At 30.6% G+C, this 6110-nt stretch overlaps 1 pseudogene across 1 annotated transcript; it reads left to right on the top strand.

Moving 5' to 3' along the window:
- Positions 1–930: 930 nt before the first annotated feature.
- Positions 931–5155, top strand: LOC148771569 (uncharacterized; annotated as a pseudogene). The gene is made up of 3 exons (XR_016030224.1): positions 931–1092; positions 1212–1429; positions 4892–5155. The product of XR_016030224.1 is annotated as an uncharacterized LOC148771569 (transcript).
- The last annotated feature ends 955 nt before the right edge of the window (positions 5156–6110 follow it).

The raw sequence follows: 6110 nt of genomic DNA, 5'->3' as shown, positions 1-6110 counted from the left end.
CTTAAATATTTACAACATTAAGCTTTATTTGTTTCAATAACCAGACTATGGTTTTTTTTTCTTCTTCTTATTTTGATTTTCAATGAATAGTGTAGATTTTTCTCTTAGACTGTGAAGTTTTTTTGCTTTCCTTTAACATGTTCGACTGCAAAGTTGTAAAATATGTAATTTATTTATTGCCCGATATAAGCCCGATATAAACCCGAAACCCGAAAAAATACGTGAGCCGAGTTTGAGCCTATAGGCATGAGACCCGATGGTATTAGAGCTTGAGCCTATAATAATGAGGCCCGATGGTATATGAGCTTGAGCCGACCTAGGCTCGGCTCACACGGCCCGATTGCCAGCCCTACTCACACTCAATAACAATACTCATACTAATATTGATACGAAGAATAATACTGATACTAATATGATTACTCAAACTCATACTGATACTCATACTCATACTGATATGTACACTAATATTGATATTCATACTGATACATATATTGATACTAATACTGATACTCATATTCATACTGACACTGATAGTCATACTGATACTGTTACTTATACTCATACTGATATTGATAGTCATACTACTGATATTGATACTGATACTAATACTAATATTGATACTCTTATTGATATGCATATTGATATTGATACTCATACTCATACTAATATTCATAATCATACTCAAACTCACACTACGCATACTTATACTCGTTGTCATACTTATACTCATACTCATACGCATACTCATGCTCATTGTGATACTCATATTCATTACTAATACTAATACTAATACTAATATTAATATGGATACTACTATTGATACTGATATCAATACTCATACTTAAACACATACTGAAACTCAGATTCATACTCATACTCAAACTGACACTGTTACGAATACTTATATTAACATTGATACTAATACTCAGACCCGTACTCATATAAAATACTCATATTCATACTCATACACACTAATACTCATGCCCATGCTTATACTCATACTAAAAGTCATACTCGCTGATTATCGGAGGAATGGCTATTGGTGTCTCTATTCCATATTTCATCGGTTCACTTTTCTATCATAGAATCCACGTATGGGCATTTTGTTATCCGTATTTGTTTCGAATTTTTTTTTTTTTTTTTTTTTGGCGCTGGTGTTGGTTTCTATGCTCAACGGTACATTTGTTGTTGTTTTTCTTTCTTGAGTGTAGGTGTGGTTAGAAAGGTATCCGAAGAGAGCTTCTATCGTAAAACTAGCGGGCGAAGGAAGTTGTTTTAATCAGTTTCGAGCTGTTGATTTGATTAGGATTTCTCCTTTCCCATATGTTATATATAACTACTGTGCTGTGGCTACTGATGTGAAGTACGTTCCTTACTTGTTGGGGACACTCGTTGGAATTGTGCCAGAAATATTCGTTGCACTTTACACGTGAGAACTCTCTCTCACTCTCACTATATATATATATATATATATATATATATATATATATATATATATATATATAGAGAGAGAGAGAGAGAGAGAGAGAGAGTTAATTGCAAATACCACCCCTGTGAAATCTCTAATTGTGAAATACCCCCCTGTCAAAAAAATATTCACTCATGCCCCCCTATGAAATAAAAGTCAAGGCATCGAAGCCCTTCGGAGCAAATCGTGTCCCTCACGCGCTGACGCTGCGAATTTTTCTCTCTTTTTGCGTGGAAATGTCAAATACACCCCCACCCAAGCCTTTTTTTTCCTTTTCTCTTTTTCTTTTTTTTTTCCCTTCTTTTTCTTTCCTCTCCTTCCTTCTTCAACTTCTTCAAACCCACCACCGTCAAACATGTATCTCCTTCCTTCTTCATCTTCCTCAAACCCACCCCTGTCAAACATGTAGAAAAATCTTCCTGTTGATATAGCCCGGAAATTCTATAGAAACCATTGACATAAGTTTTTTCTCGCCTCTGCAACTCCAAGGCTGACCGTTGCCGCCGCACCGGTCTCACCACCCACCGCCGCGGCATGGCAGCGACCTCAATTGTGAGAAAATCGTTCAATCCTCCATTTTTTGTAGAAGATCTTAGTAAATTTAGAAGAAGAAATCGAGAGAAAATAATGTTAATATAACCTAATTTTAGGTCCAATTTTATTTTTTCATTAGGTCATTCAGATGAGTGAATTAAATGTATTCAAAATGTGAACTTTAGAGTGTATTATGTCCATAGTTGAAATTTTTAGCTTGGAGTTTGTGCGGCGGATCTGTAGAAGATGTGGTGGTGTTGTTGACGAGCGTGGTGGTGCAGGAGGGTATGTGCGTGGGGGGCTGTTGCTGGGAACAAGATGAAGATATTTTCTCCTTTTTTTTATTTTTTTTTATTTTAATAATAATAATAATAATAATAATAATAATAATAATAATAATAATAATAATAATAATAATAATAATAATAATAATAATAATAATAATAATAATAATAATAATAATAATAATAATAATAATAATAATAATAATAATAATAATAATAATGTTATTATGATTATTATTATTATTATTATTATTATTATTATTATTATTATTATTATTATTATTATTATTATTATTATTATTATTATTATTATTATTATTATTATTATTATTATTATTATTATTATTATTATTATTATTAAAATAAAAAAAAATCAGGCGAGCACTGTTGAAATGCTCGTGTATTTTTGCGTGAGCAGAATAAATGCAGTTTATTTGATTAATTAAAAAAAAAAAAAAATTAAATTGCTCGCGTGGATGTACACGAGCGCAGTGGATGCGCTCGTGTAAATCCACGCGAGCAACCCAAAAAACCGGTTTTTTTTAAGAAATAAATTTATAAAAAAAAAAAAAAAAAAAAAAAAAAAAACCAAAAAATATTATATTCAAACGCTCGCCTGATTTTACGCGAGCGAAGTGGATACGCTCGCGTAAAATCAGGCGAGCGTTCCCAAGTTTCGATTTTTTTCGTTTTTTTTTTCGGATTCGTAATCTACATAACAAGAGGATCGTAAAAACGTAAAAATTACCTCCGATCTGTTGACGATTTACACGGGCTTTGCGAAAGAAAATCGAAAGGGTAGAGAGAGTTTTTGAGTTTTTTACCTTTTGTTTTTTGAGAAATGGTAAAAAATGTGCCTGAATGTTTAATTTGTGCCTGCACAAATCATTTCAGAAGATTAAAATGGCAAAAGGTGCAGTGTGTTTCAAAATATGTTACACAAGGGGGTATGAGTGAATTTTTTTTTGATAGGGGGGTATTTGACAATTAGAGATTTCACAGGGGTGGTATTTGCAATTAACCCTATATATATATATATATATATATATATATATATATATATATATATATATATATATATATATATATATATATAGGGGTAATGGCAAATAGGCCCATGATAAGGGCACTTAATTAAAAGAGGGACATCCAACTTTTTTGTCTTTCAAATAAATCCAACCCATGCAAACTTATTTGCAAATAAAGAAAATCCTTTTATATATACCAAAATTATCCCCAATTCATTGAAACTCAATTTAACTCCAATTTCATGATTTACACCCCAATTTAGCCCAATTTCATCAATTAACCAATTTTAACCATAATTTCAATTTTGACCCCAATTTTGACCCGCCAACACCGGAGACCGCCGGTCGCTGCCGTTGACTTTTTTTTTTTTTGAATTTTCTTTTTCCTGAAATTTTTTTCCGGCCGGTCAACTGCCGTTGACCGCCGGGTCTCCGGCGGTGACTTTTTTTTTATAATTTTGTTTTTTCTTAAAAAAAATATTTTAATTAATATTACTGTCTTGGCTGCTAAATTACTGTCTCCGGCAGTTATTTAACTGTCGGAGACAGTAATTTAACTGTTAATTGACTCTTTTTTTTTTTTTCTCTTCAAAAATATTTTAATTAATATTACTGTATTCGTTGCTAAATTACTGTCTCCAGCAGTTATTTAACTGTCGGAGACAGTAATTTAACTGTTAATTAACTTTTTTATTCTTAAAAAAAATATTTTTAATTAATATTACTGTATTCGTTGCTAAATTACTGTCTCCGGCAGTTATTTAACTGTCGGAGACAGTAATTTAACTATTAATTGACTTTTTTTTTTTTCCTTAAAAAAAATTATTTTAATTAATATTACTGCCTTGGATGTTAAATTACTGTCTCCAACAGTAATTTAACTGTCTTAGACAATAATATTAATAATATTACTGTTCGGAAAAATAATATTCATAATATTACTGTCCCAAACAGTAATATTACTGTCCCAAACAGTAATATTACTGTCTGAGACAGTAATTTAGTAGCCAAGACAGTAATATTAATTAAAATATTTTTTTTCTAAGAAAAACAATTCGAAAAAAAAAAAAAAAAAAAAGTCAACGCCGGAGACCGGCGGTCAACGGTGGTTGACCGGCCGGAAAAAAAATTCAGGAAAAAAAAAAGTCAACGGCGGTCTCCGGCGGTCAACGCCGGAATCTGTCCGGAAAAAAAAAACATTTCAGAAAAAAAATTATTTTCTGAAAAAAAAAAAATTGGGGGTTAATGTGATATATTTGTTTAAATCCGGGGTCAATGTGTAATATTAAGGAAGTTAGAGCATAATGGGTGGAATTGATAAGAATTATATTATTGAGGGTATTTTAGACTAAAGACATGGGGATGAGCTTAATTGAGAGACTGTTTTTTTTGTGGACCAAAATGCATTTAAGTCCCATGTGATGGGTCTTTTTGCCATTTGCCCATATATATATATATATATATATATATATATATATATATATATATATATATATATATATATATATATATTATGTGTGTGTGTGTGTGTTTGAAATTGAAGTCGTGATTTATTGGTTGTGTTTCTTTAACTGCAGTGGCATACTAATTAAAACTTTAGCTAATGCTTCGCACGATGGGCGCTCCCTCTCAGCTCCACAGATTGTTTTGAATGCAATTATATTGGATTAAGCATTACTGTGATTGTAACAATTTTAATCACACTATACGCGAAACGGCGAATTAAGGAACTGCAGATGCAAGAAGAGCTATTGCTGCAGTGAAACTCTCTCGTATTTGAATAGCTGTGATACAAATACAACCGCACAAGCTGAGCTTATAAATATACATGATGATTGAAGAAGTTGACAGAGAGCTCTGATGAAACTGACTCGATAATAGTTCATTTCGTTGATCGAAGAAAAAGGGAGGCTCTTTTCTTGATTTTATTCGTTCTTTCGTACTCTTACACATGTTTCTCTAGTTAGTTAAAATCTTGTTTGATACAAGATAACCTACTCTGATGTTATAATAGACATGTTTACGATATACTTGTGATGAATGGTAAATGCTATAATCAATAACTCGTTTTTTTATGCTTGCTTATAACTTTTTCAAGTTGGTTTTTTGGGATGTAGACCAAACATAGGGGTGAACCTTGCAACAAAATTTTCAATTTCCTGATCCAAAAAAATTCAACGTTAGAACAATTTTTTTTCATTTCGATTTCCAAAACTCCGATTTCCGATGTTTCTGATTATTTTTTTTTTATTCCAATTGGAATTATATAAAAAATATTTGGAATTTCCGATCCGATTTAATTTTCGAAATTTATTCCAAAAGTTTTGATTTATTTTCCAAAAATACCCCAATTATGTACATATATATATATATATATATATATATATATATATATATATATATATTCATTTTGATTTCCAAAACTCCGATTTCCGATGCTTCCAAATTTTATTTTTTGGATTACAATTGGAATTATATAAAAAATATTTGGAATTTCCAATCCAATTTAATTTTCGAAATTAATTCCAAAATTTTTGATTTATTTTCCAAAAATACCCCAATTATGCACACACACACACACATATATATATATATATATATATATATATATATATATAATACTTTATTTATGTTAGTTAGCATAAAATAAATTAAATATTTAATCATAGTTTGTCTTTACTTTGCTATTTTTCACGTAAATAAACTCTAGTTAGTTTCTTCCCTAGTTTTGACTCTGTCATTTCGAGTGATTATAATTTTGTGTTATTTGAAAATTGGTGTTCAGTGTAATTTGAA

The sequence above is a fragment of the Erythranthe guttata genome, chromosome 3 (assembly GCF_056151865.1).
Source record: "Erythranthe guttata isolate IM_541 chromosome 3, IM_541, whole genome shotgun sequence".
NCBI lineage: Eukaryota > Viridiplantae > Streptophyta > Magnoliopsida > Lamiales > Phrymaceae > Erythranthe > Erythranthe guttata.
Note: the sequence above shows the minus strand (reverse complement) of the source record. Positions and strands in the feature narration are given on the sequence as shown.